General features: G+C 49.5%; 1 protein-coding gene across 1 annotated transcript in view; it reads left to right on the top strand.

Annotated features, from left to right (window-relative positions):
• The window catches only part of LOC115641316, a 627,798-nt gene that overhangs the window by 259,962 nt on the left and 346,820 nt on the right, over positions 1–21,016 (top strand).

The raw sequence follows: 21,016 nt of genomic DNA, 5'->3' as shown, positions 1-21,016 counted from the left end.
CTTCCCTCCGACCTGGAGTGTGACAGCCCCACACGCTGTGTAATGCAGTGCTAAACTGCATTATACTGCTCAGCCACTAGGTGGCGATGTGTGTAAAATACCTTTTTTAAAGCTAACCTCAGCCATATCTGGCAGAGCATTAAAGGATTGTGGTCTGTAAAAGCAAAGTCTGTGAGCAGTCCATGTCTGGTACAGAAAAACACGACAGTGTCTGGAGTAAACTAAGAACAGAAATAGAGCAAAGCTACAAAGGTTGCAGGATCTCGTCACCAGGCCACTCTTCAGTGCCCCAGAGAACTTCAGCTTTCACAAACTTCACCATGGACGCACTGGAACCAAGATTTCACATTGCTGCCAAGCTGCACAAGACACTGGAGAGATGCAGGAATCTTCTTTAGTGTCGGCTACGGGAAGGAGGCAGAGCATATCTTTAAATCCTTTCATGTTACTGAAGACAGTCACAAAGGTGACTATGAAAGGCCTCTGGCTATGTTTGCTGCATACTTTATATCTCAGAGAAACGCAGCTTATGGGAGAGCTTGTTTTCACGAGAGAACTCAAAAACCCGGGGAAAGTTTGGAATGTTTTATAAGAGCTCTGCACAGATAGGCTGAAAACTGTGATTTTGGGAATGCAAAGCTTGAAAATGTCACAGACAAGCTGGTTATTGGGTTAACAGATAAAAACCTTTCACAGCCGCTACAACTGAAGAGAGATTTAACTCTAGCCACAGCTGTTCAAATAGCAAACCAGTCTGAATTAGTCAAACAGAACCAAAGGCAGGAGCAACTTGAAAAACATGAAACTAGCTTAGGCAATGTTTACACCAGCATTTGCTGCAGTATAACTTATGTCGTTCAGGGTTCTGAAAAACCCCCTCGAGCGATGTAAGTTACACTGACCTAAGCACCAGTGTGGACAGCGCTATGTGGGCAAAAGACGCTCTCTCACAGACGTAGCTACCATCGCTCACGGGGCTGGAGTAGTTAAGCCGACTGGAGAGCTCTCTCATCAGTTCAGAGTGGTTATATTAGAGAGCTTACAGCAGCACCACTGCATCGCTGCAGCTCCACCACTGTAAACAATTTAGTGTAGCTGTAGTCTTAGAAGGTTTAAACAGATGCTAGAGTGTTAAAGCTTATTATCATAATACCCTTGAAGCCAGGAGAGAGAACACCCAGGCTAAGAGAGACAAATCCCGGCCTACATGCTCAAGGAAAAAGTCCTAGCCCAAGAGAAGATGCATGTCCAGCCAGCGACACATGAAATATGGACATTTTGCAGCTGCTTGCAGCACCAAAATAGTTTGGGAGCTGACTCAGATTACAGACAATCAAGAGCCTTTGTTTCTGGGATCCGCCACTTGCAATGACATAGAGCCTGCCTGGAGAGTGAAACTGAATGTTCATGGCAAGACAATTGCCTAGCAAATTGATTCAGGAGCTGATGTCTCAGGCATTTCAGAAGGGACTTACATTCCCCTTCAATCCCTCCCAGAGCTGAAGTCACCTGACACAGCTGTGACTAGCCCTGGAGATATTCTGAACTGCATGGGCCAGTTCACCACAGAAACAACTTACTAAGACAAAAGCTTTGCATTCACAGTGCAGGTGATCAAAGAACCATAGACCAACAACCTTCTCAGATTCAGTATGGCAGCCGGAATGGGCCTAATGAGAAAAGTGGAAGAACTCACTGGAGGATTTGATGATATAACACAAGGTCAACCTATGGAACTCTTTGCCAGGGGATGTTGTAAAGGCCAACACTATAACAGGGTCCAAAAAAGAACTAGAGAAATTCATGGAGGATAGGTCCATCCATGGCTATTAGCCAGGATGGGAAGGGATGCAGCACCATGCTCTGAGTGTCCCTAGCCTCTTTTTGCCAGAAGCTGGGAGTGGACGACAGAGGATGGATCACTTGATGATTGCCTGTTCTGTTCATTCCCTCTGAAGCAATTGGCACTGGCCACTGTTAGAAGACAGAATACTGGGCTAGATGGACCATTGCTCTTATCCGGTTATATTCTTATGATATTGGGCTTTTGAAAGGAGATCCAGTATAAATCAAGTTAAGAGACAATGCTGAACCATACAGTGTACAGACACTCCCACCAGAGAGACCTTGAAGAGACTAGCTGCAGATTTATGGAAATTCAGAGGCCATCATTATCCGGTCATTGTGGACTATTTTTCCAGGTATATAGAGATAATGTACTTGAAAGACATGTCACAGTGTTATCGAGAAACTGAAGTGCATTTTTGCTCACTTTGGTATTCCAGAGCTACTAGTGACAGACAACGGACCACAGTAGAATTTGACATTCCATACGAAATATGATTTTGATCTTATCATGAGCCTCCCACATTACCCAAGTGAACGGAGAAGCTGAAAGAGCTGTACAGCCAGCCAAGAAAATCCTACAGCACCTTGCTCTTCTGAGTTACAGATAAACACCAATAGCAGCGCTAGATATAGTCCAGCACAACTCCTGATGCGAAGACAACTCAGAACGACTGGTCCAACTTTGGAAAAGGACCTACCTCCAAAGGGGCCAGACAAGAAGAGAATCGCCAAATCAGATAAGAAGGCTAAACTGATCTTATTTTAATTGCATTAGGGGCAGGGGTACTGTAAAATGGGACCCTACCCCACCCTAAGATATCTCAGTGAGACAAGAAGCAACCCATCTCTCACCAACCCCGCCATTACCCAAAGGAACAGGCTGGGCCCGGTTCACTGTCTGTAGGAAGAGATGGGACACTAGCGTAGCGCCCCTCTCCACCTGATTACCTCCTCTAATGGCAATCCGCTTACAGGTTCTGATGGACAGGTCTGGGTTCTTTTGGATCCTGCCACCCATTCAGCTGGGTGAATCTTTTTTCTTTTTTTGTTATGACAAGTAAGCGGGGATTCCCCTGTAGTTAGAATTTTCCTCCCAAGCTGCCCTGGTGACCCTGCCAGGAAGGAGCGAGGGGGGCGGAGGGCTTGCGAATGGCCTGGAGAATGGATACCCCAATGACTGGTGACTTGGTCACCAGGAGGCCTAGCTCGGGAGTCACAGCTGGTTCTGGCCAGTGGGAGGACAGTGGGCTGCAGAGAGAGGACCCCGATGCAGTCAGAGGGGAAACAAAGGACAGACGAGAGGAGAGGAAAGGCTGAGAGAAGAGGAGGCCCAGGTGGCCTCTTTACCTGGGATAGAAGACAAAGGACACAGGTGGAGCTTGGGAGACGGTGATATCAGATGCCCAGCTGGAAGGAGGGAGCTTCTGGACTGCGGAGAGAGCAGCCAAAGCCAGCCTGGATGCAGGAGAGACCTAGATGTATTGTGCTGAGGGTTGCCAGGTGCAAGGGCTCTAAGAACTGCCTGTGCTGTGTTCAGACATTCAGTAATCCCTCCTGTTTTACACTGGTTGAAAGTCACTCTGGTCTAGAGATCAGGGTTGCATTATTCCCTCTGAGAGGAAATCCAGAGCGCATAGACTCCCTCAGGGGTTCCACCATGAGAGACAGACATGCTGAGGGCTCAGAGAGGTGCGGTTCCAGGAGGTGGAGAGGCCTACAGCTTAACCCCTGAGGGAGAGTGGACCCTCGAGAAGGGCTGTCGCACTGAAGGAGTTCCTCCCAAGGACCGTACAGAGCCAAGAGAGAGTACGAGTCCTGTGAGTCCATGACATTCTCCTTGTGGGACCTCACAGCTGCTCGTGAAGCCTCAGGACTGAACCTGAACACAGGAGACTATGGCCAAGGGGCTTCCAAATTGCCTTGTCCCCTCACCACAGTACCTCCTCCTCCCCAGCTTCTCCTCTTATCCATGTTGGGTCCATCTGCGAGCTGGGGTGCTCCTGCCTGGCTACTAGATAGATTCCCAATGAGTAACATTCCCCTAACTGGGGTAGTAGCTGTATCCACACCTAAGCTCTTAAAAAGGGCACACACACACAAAACGCCAACTCAAATACAACAGATTTCTCTCTCTCTCAGGAACAGCCTGAAACTGGGAGAAAACTTGTTAGCAGGCTACAGAATACACTAAGCAGCTGAAAGATTTTAAAATATACTAAACAAATCATCCCACTACAGCCTACACCCGGATGTGAACTATTTACTCTGTGTGTACACTTACAAACCAACACACTTTCAGCAGTAACAGTCTCTTCTCTGGGGTGCTGAAATTTGACTCTTTGGTTTGCAAGCCCCAGAACGAGTGTGATGAGGGGCGATGTCCCATCCCCCAGCTTATGGCTTCCCTCGAAGTTCCACACAAATTATTACAGCAGTGTCCAGACTTCTCCCCTTTTTTCTCTTTTTGCGCTAGCCCCACATCTTCTCCCCCGAGAGAGAGCTCCGTGGGTCACTAAATGTTGTTCCCCAGTAGCTTTTGTGAGTGACAAAGACCCGCTTCTCCCACACCGGTGAATGCCCCGCCAAGTACTCACCAGGGCAGCAGGCTGCTCAGCCCCTGTAGCCAAGGGTCAGCTGAAAAGGAGAGAAATCGAGAAAAGAAAAACCCGTCCTCTGAGCCATGGCCTCCACTGCAAGGTGGGGTCACCTTTGTCCAGACTCTGCATGGCTAATGCAGGGGCCTTGCCACAGGATCAGATCAGACAAGCCCCTGCAGAGCTGGCTGCAGCCATCTGGCCAGCTCAGGGGCTGTCTGAAACGCCCCAGGCCGGGGTACTCACGGTTCCCTGCATGGCAGGTCTCAGGGTAGTATGTGTGGGGCGGGGCAGTTTCTGGGCCCTCGCGGCTGCCCACTCACTCCCCCTCACTGGGTCTCTGCCTGTCTCCTGCTCCCTCACAGCAAGGTCATGATCCTCCAGTTCCCCCCTGCAGTCCCTGTCTCTGCTGCTGGGTTCGCTCCCCTCCATGGGGCTCTGCCAGGCTGGGCCTATCAACGTGTCATGGTGGGGCCCTATCCCCTCACAAACTCTCATCCCACCCCCTACCCTTCTAAGTGAACCTTGCCCCACTCACCACTCCTCACCCCACCTCCTGACTGCAGGGCCGCCCAGGGGGTGGGGAGGGGGGCAAGTGGGGCAATTTGCCCTGGGCCCTGCAGGGGCCCCCACGAAAGATTTTCAGGGCCCCTGGAGGGGGGTCCTTCACTCGCTCTGGGGGCCCCAGAAAACTCTTGCGGGGCCCAGGCCCCCGGAGCTTCTTCCGCTTTGGGTCTTCGGCAGCGGGGGGTCCTTCCGCCCTGGGGCAGAAGGACCCCACCACCGCCAAATTACCACTGAAGTGGGACCCACCGCCGAAGTGCCGGGTCTTCAGCGGTAATTCAGCAGTGGGGGGGCCCCCACCACGGGTCTTCGGGGCAATTTGGTGGTGGGTCCCGGAGCGCAAGGACCCCCCGTCGCCAAATTACCGCCGAAGCAGGGCCCCCCCACCACCGAAGACCCCAGGCCCACTCAATCCTCTGGGCGGCCCTGACTGACTGATCCTGGCCCTGCCGCCCCCCTGCCTCTCACCCCACTCGCCAGCACTTACCCCACTCACAGGCCCTGCCCCCCTCACCAACCCTCACCCCACCCTCCCCACTGACCCTGTCCTGGCCCTCCCATGGATTATCACCCTGCCCCTGTCACCAAGTCTCACCATGCTCACTGGCCCCACTTCCTGCCCCGCCCCCAGCCCCTCATCAATCCTCACCCCTCCCCCTTGCTGGCCCCACCCTCTCAATGTCCCTGACCGCACCCCTCACCATCCCTGGCCCCGGCCCCTTACTGACCCTCCTCCCACTTGCTGGCCCCAGCCTTGCCCCCCTCACCAGCCCCCACATATGTGGCCCGGTCTTTACTCAGCCCCTCCCACCCTCTCACATGGCTTTTCTCCCCCTGGCTCCGCCCCAGCTCCTCCCTGGGGTTGCTCTCGCTGTCTCCTTCCCCAGCATGCATGGAGGCCGGGACCTCAGCCGGGCTCCCTGATTGGCCTGGCTGCCTGGTCAGTCAGACTGACTTGGGGCACTGGCTACTATCCATTGGCCCTAGACTGGAGTTCTCTGATTGGCTAGAAGCTCTCTCAGTCCCAGAGTCCCAACTGCTCCTTGACCCCTCCCCTCTCCCTGGCATGGAGTGAGGGCAGCCAAACAACCCACCCAGTGCCAGTGGGGGCAGCTGGCCCCTACACGACAGACACATTTACAAGGGCCATCACTCAGCTTGAGACCTGCCGGGTCTGGAACCCACTGACCGTGTTCACCTGAAATTGGATGGAAAAAAAGGATGGACGGCTCCAGCTGTCATCAAGGAAGAGAATTCAGCGCCTGGATCACAGTGACCGAGACCAACAGGGGGAGTTCAACAGACACCATCCACAGAGCAAACCCGACAGACGGCGGATGCAGAATGAGAAGACGATTCAAGGATTCCAGAACACCACCAGTCAGTTGTTGTAACCGGGGCGGCTCCAGACCCCAGCACGCCAAGCGTGTGCTTGGGGAGGCAAGCCATGGGGGGCGCTCTGCCAGTCTCCACGAGGGCGGCAGGCAGGCTGCCTTTGGCGGCATACCTGCAGAGTGTCTGGTGGTCCCGCGGCTTCGGTGGACCTCCCGCAGGCTGTCGTTGAATCCGCGGGACTGGGGACCTCCCACAGGCTGTCGCTGAATCCGCGGGACCGGGGACATCCCACAGGCAAGCTGCCAAAGGCAGCCTGCCTGCCATGCTTGGGACGGCAAAATGCCTAGAGCCGTCCCTGGTTGTAATTAGGGGCCAGCCAGATGGCCAAGCTGCTACACATTGGCATTTTTCAGTTAGGAGCCTAGGGTGATTCAGAGACACTGGACAGACTGATCTGTCCTGAACTTCACAGCCAGCGTGACAGTGTGAATAAATGGCAGGAACATGGAACTTAATGGGGGAGATGGACTGGGATGTTAACCTGTAGTGCTCTGCTCAGCCACTGGGAGGCGCTGTGTGTAACATCCCTTAGGGAGCCGAACCTCAGCCGTACCTGGCAGGGCATTAAAGGATCTAAGGATGAACACAGCTGGGGTGGATGAGCAAGTTCTGTAGCCAGACCACACCTGGGACAGGAGCATGATGCCCTGCTCCTCCCAGGTCTGGCCCGGCCTAGCGCTCTCCTCAGTGTGTATGTGTGTGGGTTGGGGGAGGGAGGGCAGGATATTTACAGTGTGTGACCTTCCCCTGCCCCGCCCAGCGTGTGTGTATGGGGGGGCAGTTACAACATGTGAACTCCCCCTGCCGGCCCAGTGTACGGAGGGGTTGTTACCATAGTTACCCTAGTCCTCTTTCACGGGACGTTAACTCAAATTAGGAACCTTCAGTTCACGCCATCAGCGTGCACACAGATCAATCCGAGTGCAGCTTTTTAGTACACGCTGCAATTCACACCCCCGCAGCAGGTTCTATGCACAGTGTAGACATGGCCCCTGACTGGGGCATATGCATCCTTCCAAAAATGGGGGAAATTGGGTTTGAAAATAGGAGCACTGGAATTCAAGCAAGAAGCCAAGATTGTGAGTGAGATAATAATTGGTTTGGATTTCACTGAGGCTAATAGGTACAGAATGAATCAATGTAATACATTTGTTCTAGTGAATGAATTTTTCACCAGACTTGGGACCCCAGCAATGCTGCTTTCAGATCAAGGGAGAAACTTTGAATGCAAAGTGTTTCTGCAGCTTTGTGAGAGTCCAGGGGCTCCACAAACCTGCCCCAGTCCCACACACCCAGCACACTCTGATAGGATGATAGAAAGTTTCAGTCTGACTCGGGGCGTTTACAGATTCATAGATTCCTAGGTCAAAAGGGATCACTGTGGTCATCTAGTCTGAGTCCTGTATAGCACAGGCCAGAGACCTGCCCTGAAATAACTCCTAGAATGTTTAGAAAAACATCCAATGTTGAGTTAAAAGTTGTCAAAAAGTGATGAAGAATCCACCACGATCCTTGGTAAATGCCTTATTCCAGGCTGAATTTGTCTGGCTTCAGCTCCAGCTATTGGATCCTGTTCCCCCTTTCTCTGCTAGATTGAAGAGCCCATTATGAAATACTTGTTCCCTGAGCCCGTGTAGATACTCAAAGACTGTGATCAAGTCACCCATTAACCTTCTCTTTGTTAAGTGAAACAGATTAAATAGGTTTTCTAGTCCTTTACTCATTCTCGCGGCTCTTTTCTGAACCCTCTCCAACTCATCAACATCTTTCTTGAATTGGGGACACCAGAACTGGACACAGGATTCCAGCATTGATCACGCCAGTGCGAATGCAGAGGTAAAATAAACTCTCTGCTCCTACTAGAGATTCCCCTGTTTGTGCGTCGCAGGATCACAGCGGCGCTTTTGGCCACAGTTTCTTACTGGGAGCTTGTGTTCAGCTGATTATCCACTGTGACCCCCAAATTTTTTTCAGGGGCACTGCTTCCCGGGAGAGAGTGTAAGTATGTAACTATGGACTGTGTTCTTGGTCCCTAGATGTATATATTTGCCTGTTGCTGTATTAAAATGCATATTGTTTGCTTGCACCCAGTTTCCAAAATGCCCAGATCTCTCAACCTGTCCTCTTCATTATTTCCACTCCCTCAACTGTGTCATTGTGACATTACTGACATAAACTGTAACCGTATAGATCATTGTTGCAACCACTGTTATATATTTTCATCAAACATTGTACAAAGATTGTCATGTAAGGTGTCTATGGGAAGATTATGATTTGCTGGTTATGATTATGCTGTCTGTATGTGTGTATCATTTTTGTAGTTGACGTTATGAATATTGGCTACGTAATTGTATCTCAATGTGTTTTGATTCTAAGTAGCCTCAGTGATGTATTTGGTCAGCTTCTTGAGAAAGGACTATTCTCAGTAAATGCCCAATCAAGAAACATTTAACTAACAATGAACTTTGGGAGATGCCAATCTACATCTGAGCTTTCCTGGGAATGTTCAAACTAACATGTAAACAATGGTGTCTGCCTGTAAATAACAGAGTCACGCATGGACATGTGACTTGCCCATTTGACTCCAGCGTCCATCTTGCTGCTGTGATTTTCCACAGTAAGAACAGAGGGGTGTCCTTCCATGGGCAGAAAATATAAAAGGCCCTGAAAACCCCTCCATTTTGTCTTCAATCCTGCTTCTGACCTCTGGAGGAGCTTTGCTACAAACTGAAGCTCTGAAAAAAGGACTGAAAGACCCATCCCAGTTGTGGTTGTACTCAGAGACTTGGTTTGTAGCAGTTTATTCTATCACTACTACAAGCTTAAACCAAGAACTTTGCCATTACCATATGTAATTGATTCCATTTAACCAATTTTAACTCTCAGCTATATTTCTTTCTTTTTATGACTAAACCTTTCGATTTTAGATGCTGAAGGATTGGCAACAGTGTGATTTGTGGGTAAGATCTGACTTATATATTGACCTGGGTCTGGGGCTTGGTTCTTTGGGATCGGGAGAACTGTTTTTCTTTTACTGGGACATTGGTTTTCATAACCATTTGTCCCCATAAAGAGTGGGGCCCTGGTGGTGGTACTGGGAAACTGGAGTGTCTACGGGAATCGCTTGTGTGAATTATGATTAGCCAGTGGGGTAAAACCAAAGTCCTCTCTGGCTGGCTGGTTTGGTGTGCCTTAGCAGTGAAGGACGCCCAGCCTTAGGCTGTGACTGCCCTGCTCTAAGCAATTTGTCCTGAACTGATACTCTCAGAAGTGTCCCGCCAAAAGCAGCATCATTACAGTCATCTGAAAACTTTCTCTTCATTTAGTGTCCAGCAACGGGGCCGTCATCTCTCTATATTGGGGCTTACAAAATGAATTGCTGGCCCTCTGGAAATGCTGGTGGGTGCTGAGAGGGAGCTGAGATTTTACTGTTATCTTGTCTTTGTTCTCCAGGTTCTGTCAGTGCCTACCTGAGTCTGAGACAGGCTGTGTCTGGGGACAGCACATTTCATGGCTGACTGTGAGCCCAGTGGCTGTCTCTGGTTGTGTGTTGTACGGCACCAAGCACAGTGGAAGTGCTGAGGGGCACTAGGCTGGGAGTGATGAGACCAGGGCTCCGTTCCCAACAACTGCTATCAGATCCCCTCTTTGTGCCCCAATTGCCCCTCTCTATCCTCTCCATTTAGACTGAGCTCTTGGGGATAGAGGCTGCCTGTCGCCCTGCCAGTGCAGAGCCCAGCACCACAGAGCCTTGATCTCAGCATACAGTGCTGTCATAACATGAATTCTTGTGTTTGCATAATGAATAATGGTTAAGATATGGATCCTCAAACACTGAACAAACACAGTAAGAGCAAGACAGGAGTTATGTCATTCGGGGAATCCTGTGTGCAGTTCTGGTCACCCACATTCAAGACAGATGGATTCAGACTGAACCAGGTCCAGAGAAGGGCTGCTAGGGTGGTTGGGGGATGGAGGCTGGTCGTACGAGAGGGGCCTGGAAGAGGTTGGCTGGTTTAGCTGGCACAGCACAGGCTAAGAAGGGATCTGATTGCTCTGCATGAATCGATTTGGGGAATGCCGGGGAGGGAGAAGAGCTACTGAAGCCAAATGACAGTGTTGGCCCAAGAAGACATGGGGATAAACTGTCCAGGAGTCATATTAGACTGAAAATGAGAAGGTGATTCTGGAACAGCCTCCTAGTGGGTGAGGGGAGAACGTGCTAACTCATCTGAAGATGTATCAGGGGTATCTGTGTTAGTCTGTATCCACAAAAATAACAAGGAGTCCAATGGCACCTTAAAGACTAACAGATTTCTTTGAATAAGCTTTCATAGTAAAAAACCTCACTTCCTCAGATGCATGTGAAGATGGCACTTGATAAGTGTGTGACTGGGATTCTATAACATGCCCTTCCAGCCTTGTGTCCTGTGTTCCTAAAGAGACCAGCCAAGGGCCGCTGGGAAACACCGCCAGGATTCAGAGACATGCCAGTTTCTTTTTACTCTTAACAAAAGTTAAACTAATTGTATTGTAATATCGTACATGCAGTTAGATTGATTTATGGCTCCTGGTTCCACACCCTGCTCAAATCACTAGACCCCACTCGCCTTCCTAAGGCAGGAATAGACCCCAGGAGTTGTGACTCCCAGCCCTCCTGCTCTAACCGCTGGCCCCCACTCCCCTTCCCAAGGCAAGAATAGAGCCCAGGCATTCTGGCTCCCAGGACACAGCTATGCCGTGTCTGACAGGTGGGGCTGGAGAATTGCAGGGTGCCCCCAAGGCTATTCAAAGCCAGAGAAAAAGGAAAAGGCCACTCACCCCAAAGCCAGGCCAGGAGGATGGGGATCCTTGTGTTCCCGGCTCCTGCGCAGGCAGCCGAGCTCCTGCCAAGGGGGTGCCTAGCTGGGAGCAGGAGGCACCCAGGAAACCCCATGTTCATAGCACAGTCCTTGTGGGGCAGCGTGGCCAGGCGTTAGGGCAGGCGATCGTCCTTGTGAGAGAGACAGGCTGAGCTCCGTGTGATGGTCACAGGCTGGGAGGCTGGGGAGATGGGGCAGGGACCCAAAGGGCCAGGGGATATGACAGGCCTCTCACTGCAGAGACCCCTCCCTCTGCACCCCATGCAGTGACCCAGTGGGTGTGTGTGACTGAGCCCACAGAGGAGAAGTGACCCTCATGCCCTGCACTGTGGCTTTATTTATATCACTGGATTGTGAAATAAGTGTTCCCGAAACATGCTGAGCAAACAAACCCCTCTTGGCACAGCTGATTCTGGGACATATGGTGCAGAGGGGGCACAGGAGCTGTTCCTGAAGCTGAGTCACAGGGAGTCAGCAGAACTGATCCACGGAGGCCTGGTAGACATGGGACAGGTGCATGGGTTTGACTGCGAGTGCGAGGATCAGCCCGTGCAGTTAAAGCGATGCTGAGGGCTGTGTGAATGCCCTTACTCTAGCTGAAGGAAGCTGAGGCTTGGCCTAATCTACACCTAAACCTTAGATCGACCCAGCTACATCACTCAGAGGTGTGAAAAATTCAGACCCCTGGAGACGGTATTAAGCCGATCTAAGCTCTGGGGTAGGCACCAGAAAGTGGAACGAAGAATTCTCCCATGGCCTGGCTACTGCCACCTGGAGGGGTGGATTAACTACGGAGACGGCAAAGCCCCTTCCATTGCTGTAGCATCTGCATCACAAAACTATAGTGGCACAGCCGCAGAGCTGAGCTGTGCCACTGCTGTGGTTGTGGTGTAGACACAGCCAGGGCCGGTGCAAGGATGTTTCGCGTCCTAGGCAAAACTTCCAATTTGCCCCCCACCGTGCCTCCCCACCCCGAGCGACCGCCCAGCGGCAACTCCCCCTCGCATGCCCTGAGGCACTCCCCTTGCGGCAGCTCCCCACCCTCCACCCTCAGACACCCCCCCGCCCCAGCTTATCCCTGCTCCGTGCACGAGCATGAGCACCCCGTCGCTGCTTCACTTCTCCCTCCTCCCAGGCTTGCGGAGCCTAAGTCAATTGAAGCTCACCCCTGCCTCGTCTCCTCCCTGAGCACGCCGTGCCAGCAGGGGAAACTGAGGCACAGAGACAGGACACGACTTACGCCAGGTCACACAGTGAGCCTTGTGCAGAGCAGGGAGTAGACTCTGACTCCCCACATCCCTGCTGTAACCACTAGACCCCACCTGTCCCAGAGCTAGGGATGGGGGGTCAGGAACAAGGGCCCTATGAGGTCAGCCCCACCCCCAGGCTGGGTTTAGGGTAAGTCTCCTTCACACCCAAAGTGCCAGCTCAGCCTAGGAGAAGGAAGCGAAACCAGCTGTGGAGACTGTACCAGAGTCACGCGGTGGGAGCTGCCTCTGAGGCTATCCTGTATCCCTGCACATTGTAATCATGAGACCCCACTCCCCTCCCAGAGTGAGGCTAGAACCCAGGAGTCCTGGCTCCCAGCCCCTCCTCCCCCCATGGAGATCACTAGCAGTGACAATGTCTCTTTTCCTCTCTTGTTGGCTGGTCTCACTACTTCTGCACTGTGCCCTGCTACTAGCATGACCATATTTTCCCTAAGGGGAAATGGGACACCCCACAGGGCCTGCCCAAACCCTCCCTGCCTCCTGCCTGTGCCAGCCTGAGGTTCCCCTCTGCCCTCCCTCCACGTGCAGGGCCAGCCTGGGCCCCTCTGCTGCCCACCCTCAGGGAGCTGCCTGAGCCCCCCCTTCACGCTCCTGTGCACAGGGCCAGCCTGCTCCTCGTTTCTGATCAATACCCCATGCTTCTGCCAGTGATCTGGAAACTTGGCCTGGGGGACTGGGGGAGCAAAGGGGATGGAAACAGCTGTCACAGAGCCCCAGGATCAGGGCTACGCCCCCAGCTTTGGAACCGTCCCTTGGAGGAACCCTTCGGTGTGCCAGCCCCAGAGGGGTCCCACTCATCCTTCAGCCTCACCACCGCTGAGACTGATCCCTGGGCTGCAGCCTCCTTCTCCTCCCTGCCAACTCTGCCCAGTGCGTCCAGCTGAGGGACACCTGGGAGAGCCTTGGCGCCCAGCAGAGATTCCTGCACCTCAGCCTGGATTGACAGTGACTCCCGGCAGTATCAAAGCAGTCGGGTTTGTTAGGCTCTGGCACGCAGCACAGGGAGCCCTTGGGGCAGCACAGCGAGAGGAAGGTCCAGAGGAGCTGGTTCTGGTCAGCCCTGAGCCCAACTGAGCCAGAGTGAACCCATTTTGGGGCTCTGTTTCTCTCTGTCTGACTGCCTTGTTCAGTTCCCAGGTGCGAGAGCTCTTCCTCCAGCAGCCAACACGTATCCCCCCACTTCCCCATCCTTTGTTCTCCCGCTGGGGTCTGTGCCCAGCTTTCCTGCTGAGAGCATCAATCATTGGCACTGCCACATTGTCTCTTTGGCCCCCTGGCTGATCTGGGATTCTATTCTTTCCTCCCAGACTGGGAAATCTCTCACACACACACACACACACACACACACACACACACACACACATTGTCCTTAGACCTTCCCACACCCATACTGGGCAGCTATGCAAACTATAGGAGAAACTGAGGCACTGACCCAGTTTGTAAAAATATTATAGAAAATTCCAACTTCATCGCAGCGGATCCTGCCAGTCAGGCCCTGATGGGAGGGGTGAGGGAGGGCGCAGGTCATTACGGCACATGGGCAAGTCACATGTCCATGCACGTTTTCGTTTAGTCATAGCAGAAGCCATTACCTGTACTCCAGATATAATGTTCACAGGAAAGTCTATTTGTTGTAGATGGGCATCTTCCATTGTGAGTTAAGTGTTCTTTGATGGACTGTGATCAGTGTTCTCTGAGCGAAGTTTGTTTACCCTCTGATCTGATGCACTCTTTCCCAGCAGTTTTTCCACAGCTTCTTTCTGTGTCTCACCAGCCTGGGGGAAGACACCTCCTGCCCCACACCTCTATTAGTTGGGTTATTTGCATTCTCACAGACTACCGCTTGGCAATTTTCTGGTCTCAACTCCTCCATTATTACAGGTATTGGAGCTGCATCAGTTTAAAGAGACACAGTTACTTTACAAAAACTCATCAGAACTAGCATCCAGACAAACTGGGACCAGGACTGCGGTACCCTCTGCCTCCCCTTTCTCTGTCCCTGAGAAGTCAGCTGTGTGACTGCTCCCCTCCAAGAGGTCGGTTCACAGTTCCCTCTCTGAACCTGGGTCACAGGCTCATCAGTTGCTGATTCACCCATTCGGTCCTGGGTATCCTCTCCCAAGTGACCAGTGAGGAGACATTCCTGTACCCCCACTATTCCTTCCCCAGTTTCCTCCTCTGGGCCCACTTCTAAGACACATCTCTCTGTGCTGCCTAGGAAGGGGCCCATCCCTATTCAGCTGCAAAACTATGCCAGCTAACAACTGAGATAGTTTCCTTAATCACTGACAACACCTCTCTGACCCCTAATCCTGAGGGTCTGATGCCTTCTGCTGGAAAGGAGCTATTCTCAGCCTCTCCCATACTGGGAAGAACCCTACTTCCCTGTGTTACAGAGTCACAGGAACCCTCACCCACCTCAGTGGTTCCTGAGATTCCTTCACCCTTCTCTGGGCTCCCCTCTGGGACATATCTCCCTATGCTCCCTAGAGTGGGGTCTGTCTCTGGTTCATCTCCAACCTGCTGGCAGATAACCTGGACAATTCTCTCCCTGGCAGGCACTAAACCCCCATCGCTTTCTGAGGTGGTGTTGCCTCCATCTGCAGTGCAGGAGCTGGTCTCAACCAACCTCCCACCTGGAAGCATGTGACTTCCTCCTGCTATAGAGGAATCAAGGAGACTCTCTCCCATTCTCTCAGCGATTCCTGAGACCTTACCCTTTCCCTCGGTGTTAGCCCAAACTATTTTAACTGTGGTCTACACCAGGGGTAGGCAACCTATGACACGAGTGCCAAAGGCGGCACATGAGCTGATTTTCAGTGGCACTCACACTGCCCAGGTCCAGGCCGCCAGTCCGGGGGGCTCTGCATTTTAATTTAATTTTAAATGAAGCTTCTTAAACATTTTAAAAACCTTATTTACTTTAACTAAACTATTGTTGTGTGTATATATTATAGACTTATAGAAAGAGACCTTCTAAAAATGTTAAAATGTATGAGTGGCACGCGAAACCTTAAATTAGAGTGAATAAGTGAAGACTGGGCACACCGCTTCTGAAAGGTTGCCGACCCCTGACGTAAACAGAGTCTGAATGAGCTCTCCCCTGACATCTAGTGGTGAGTTGTGGAAAAAGACTTCAAAAGCTGATCTTGTTGCATGGACACATCCACCCTGCCTAGGTGCTCAGCATGACGGGACTGCTTGGCCAGTGTTGTGTGAACCGAGGGCAGCAGAACTGTACCTGGCATACCCCAATGGAGGGACTCACTCTCAACTGAATGGCACTCATTAGGCAGGGAACATGGTTACAAAGCCCAATGAGTTGAGAGAGGGTTGGGACAGGTGCAATGTCATATGTAACCTAAATAATGAAAATAAAGGAGAATATGAAGCTCGTATCCAAATTAAGTCATTGGATAGTGGAAAAGTTATTAATAAATATATTAAAATAAAGGTACAAGCCATAGTCATCAAAAAGGATTAGGATTCACAGAACCCTGTGAAAAGTCCAGTTCTACAAGAAGGCCCTGTTAGTGGTCTCACAGCTACGTCTGTACCAGGGGTATTTATCAATCGAGTACAATTTATTCATATCCCTGTTGTATTAAATTTATCTAATTGGTAAATGAGTGAATTTAGTAGTGTAAGGATACTAATGTTGCATCTTCCTTTTCAATACTTCTCATTGATAAGATGACTGCTTATCAACAAGAAGTACAGACTATTACCAGTGTAGGTATTAAGATACAAACCAGCCTTTATGTTTCTAGAAGAAAAGAAGGAATTAACCCTTTTTGAAGTTTTAAACACTGTCCCGGATTTATTTAGTACAAAAGTGCTCATTTGAAATAAGGTTCTTGTTAAAAGAGTCAAAAGACATATCAATTATGAGAGTCAGGAAAAAGCTAACAAAAGTAATTGACCCCACATTAAAGGGAATTTATGGTTCAGCAACTGAAAAATGAAATACAGTGTATAATATGTATGAAATAACCAAATTGTTTAATGACGCTCAAAAGAAGATGAAAATTGATAAAATACAATAAATGATCAGGAAAAAAAGCATTAACTTGGAAAAGAAGATATTTGTTCATTATACAATGAATATGCAATAGATACTATTCATTATATCTGACAATCTTGGAACTACGGGTATGTCTACACTTACCAAAGTGCAAAAAGTCTCTTTTTTGCGCTAAAACCACGGTAGCGTCTACACTTGTTAATGACTTTTTGTGGCGAAACTCAGAAGTTTCACCGCAGACAGAAAACCGTCTTCATGAAAGGCATACAGCCCCTACCACTGTTCTTTTTGTGCTGTTGTGAAAGTGAAGACACGTTCTAGGAGTGTTTACTCCTAGGATGTCCCTTTGGCCTCCGGAGGATATCCCACAGTTCCAGCATCTCTGCTGCTCTGATGCAGAGACATCCACCCCTCCCCCTGTAAACCTCAGGAAATTTGAAGCTCCTTTTCCCTTTGTTTTTAGGTATGGTGGGGAAAGCAGCCAAACAGCAGGAGGTTTAAAAAAAAATACACAAAGAAACCAGGAAGTAATGGGGCTCCTGAGACATGAAGCAGGGCAGCACAGGGCACTGAGCAGGGGCCCAGAATGCCTTTTGCTCACCCCCACGCCCCACAATACCTATCGAGAGAGCTGCATTGTGGGATAGTTGCCCTACAGCGCTGCTTTCATCCGCGATGGAAGTGCTGGTAGTGTAAACACTCTCTGATGCCTGAGGAAGTGAGTGAGTACACAAACCAGGGCTTTACTTTCATTGGTTCCCTATCACCGGTGAAACTTACAGTGCAAGAACTCTGTAAGTGTAGACATGCCCTAAGAGAAACGTACCCAAATTAATCAGGGATCAACATGGAGGAGAGAAAATCAAATACCAAACCAAATATAAAAAAAAATAACATTTAGTTGAGTTAGAAACTTGGGATCTGAGACACCACCTCCAAATCATGACACATGTTAAGAAAAACCTGTGACATTTTACAATCCTTATATGTCTTGTTCACATAATCATTACTTGGCCATACAAATAAGGAGGTGTTTGATCAATTAGCTGTCCATTCCATAGACCACCCATCTATAAGATATGTATACAAATCCCTTTGCTGGTGGTGTATCACCAAAATGCCCAAAGCTGGAAAGTCCCACAGATTGCTTGTTGCTCTCAAAAGGGGCATCAATGGGTCTGTGCGTATGATGTGTTTGAAGTAAAGACCCCACTGTGTGGCCAGCTGGGAAGGTACCAATGGCAACGCAACACTGGTATCATGCCCAGTGCAGCTAACCAAACGAAGATCTCTTATGGAATGTGTGCTCTATGACAAAAAGTAACAGTTCTGTGTAGTAACTTAACACAAGGCAAACCAAGCACTGCCTGAAATTTTGGACAGTAGCAACTCACGTAAAGTATTCACTGCACCAAGAGGGATGCAAATTGAATGAAAGGAATGAATTATTGTACATAGTATCCTCATTATGTGCACAACTGTATTAATCATTGCTGTATACTGGCATGTAATATGTAGGACTATAGAAATGAGAGATTGATCAGTATGTAGAGGGAATAATCATGTATTCGGTATCTAAGTAAGTAGGGTTGAAATGCAAGGCCTGTAGGCCGAGGCCTGAAAGATTTTAGCTTAGCTCTTTTAGGCATTGGAGCTAACAAATGCTGACATAAGTAAGTGATCAAAGACTAACTGATGCCCTACGGTTATGGGAAAACAGTTACCAAGTAGTAATATTGCAAAAAAAATAGCTGGAAGATTAATTTTAAATCATAAAAATTTTGTAAAGGCACATCTGTTTCCAACATGTGTCATATGATACAGGTTGTGTGTCAGTGATAATGAGAATAAAGAGAGTCTACAAGAGAAATCGGGGTCCCTTACCTTTCTAGGGGACATCAGATTAATAAGAAAAAAAGAGGGTTGACACTTTTTTGGACATGCGCCGAATGCAGGTATAGACAGAATCACATCATAAAAGAGGATGCCCAGAACAGAAAAATTGAGCTCCCCATGGGAAACTCCAGCAGGAATCATTCATCTACTGATGATCAATCCATGAGAGACCCATCAGACCCTAACACTGTTGTTTAGGAGTGAGTAGAACTACATTTGTGACTTGTGCATAGGGGTGTATAGACTTTCTATATGGTTGGGTAATCATAACTTTAATTGTAACTTTAATAAAATTTGTAAAACAGACAAGACTTTGTACATGTGAATGTACATGTGGTCACTACCCTGGTCTTTATGTGTTCCTAGAGACTCTAAATCGGAAGCAAGTAGCATTGGTGACTTTTACTCTATTAAGCTTGGATCTGTAGCCACCTGAGCCGAACCCATGGGGTTATAATACCACATTACAAAATTCACTTTAAATAAAATAAAAGGCTACAGGTTGACAAAGGTAACAGTATTGACGTAATATACTTAAGGCAAACATCTTCCTGACGTCTATTACAGACCAACATTTTAATTAAAACATTAGAATGATATAAAATTAACATCTCAAATGATCCCTAGAATAAGTATAAAAGATTTATCTGTTCCACCTTTTATTTAGCTGTGACACTCTGAGTCCATTTCCCAGACCTGAAGAAGAGGTCAGTGTAAACTCAAAAGCTTAGACGTTGGTCCACTAACAGATATTACCTCACACACCTTGTCTCTCTAATATCCCAGGACCAACATGGCTACAACAATACTGCATACAATTAACATGAAACACATTAAATGGATTAAAAACTGGCTAACTAATAGGTCTCAAAATGTAACCATAAACAGGGAATCATGTGTTTCCAATGGGATCCTGCAAGGATCAGCTTAATGTTTTTATCAATGAACTGGAAGAAAACATAAAATCATCACTGATAAAGGTTGCAAATGACACAAAATTGGGGGAGTGGTAAATAATGAAGAGGGCAGGTCACTGATACAGAGTGATCTGGATTGATTGGTAAACTTGGCACAAGCAAACAATCTGTGTTTTAACATGGCTAAATGTAAATATACATCTAGGAACAAAGAACTCAGGCCATATTTACAGGCTGGGAGACTCTCTGCTGGGAAGCAGTGACTGTGGAAAAGATTTGGGGGTTGTGGTGGATAATCAGCTGGACAAGAGCTACCATTGTGACATTGTGGTCAAAAGGGCGAATGTGATTCTGGGATGTATGAACAAGGGAATCTTGCATAGGAGCAGGGAGGTTATTTTACATCTGTATTTGGCACTGATGTGACTGCTGCTGGAATCCTGTGTCCAGTTCTGGGGTCCACAATTCGAGAAATATGTGGATAAATTGGAGAGGGGGTAGAGAAGAGCCACAAGAATGATTAAAAGATTGGAAAGTCTGCCTCATTGTGATAGAATCAGGGAGCTCAATCTAGTTAGCTTACGAAAGATAAGGTTAAGGGAAGATTTGATCACAGTCTATAAATACCTGCATGGGAAACACATATTTAATAATGGGCTTTTCAAATTAGCAGAGAAGGGTATAACATGATTCAATGGTTGGAAAGTGTCACCACAGGAAAGCCTGTGTCACGGTGCTCACTGTCAGATGTATGTACGAGTAATAGGTAAGGTGTTATGGTCTGTGACGTGGGGACGGTCACCAAATGGCGAAAAACAGCTCTCTTTCAGGCCAGGGAGTATTGTATGGTTCGCAGTGGGCACCCGCTGAAGTGAATGCTGACCAAGGGGTTGTGAGACCATCCAGAGAGGGAAGTGGCAGGAAGACATGAACCAGCAGGAGGGGTCCTGTTTCCAAGGGAAGACGATGGATTGCTGGGCTATAACTAGGTAGAGCTACACGCTGCATCCTTTACTAAGGGGACAAGCTGAGAGCACGGCTGGTTTCATGAAAAAAGGATTTCAGCCCACTAGGCTGAAAAACGCCGTGAGCAATACTAGGTTCTAGGAGCGGGTTCTGATTTCATTCGATACGTATCCCTTTGTTTCCAATACTTCTCTCTATCTGCCATAGGCACCGACATCCTCTGTTCCCGGGGGATGTTCAGCCCCCACTCTACCCCTTCCCCCAAGCCCCCCACATCTTCTCATCCCCGATCCACCCCCAGGCCGTGTCCCCACTCCATTCCAGGGCCCACGCCCACTCCACTCCCTCCCCCAAACCCATCTTCCCACCCCCACTCCACACCAGGCCCCGCTCCCCACTCCACCCTTTCCCTCAAGCCCCCACCTCTGCCCCATCTTTTTCCACCCCCTCCCTCCCAGCACTTCCAGCACACCACTGAACAGCTGATCCCCAATGTGCTGGAGGCATGGAGGGGGGGAAGGGGAGGAGTGATCTGTGGGGCTGCTGGCAGGTGGGAGGCGCTGTGGGGGGGGTGGCAGGTGCTGATCCACAGGGCTGCCGATGGGTGCTGAGCAACCACTTTTTTTCTCCCCGTGGGTGCTCCAGCCCCAGAGCACCCGCGGGGTTGGCGCCTGTGCTA

Source organism: Gopherus evgoodei, unplaced genomic scaffold (genome assembly GCF_007399415.2).
Source record: "Gopherus evgoodei ecotype Sinaloan lineage unplaced genomic scaffold, rGopEvg1_v1.p scaffold_34_arrow_ctg1, whole genome shotgun sequence".
NCBI lineage: Eukaryota > Metazoa > Chordata > Testudines > Testudinidae > Gopherus > Gopherus evgoodei.
This window is presented reverse-complemented; position numbering and strand designations above follow the sequence as displayed.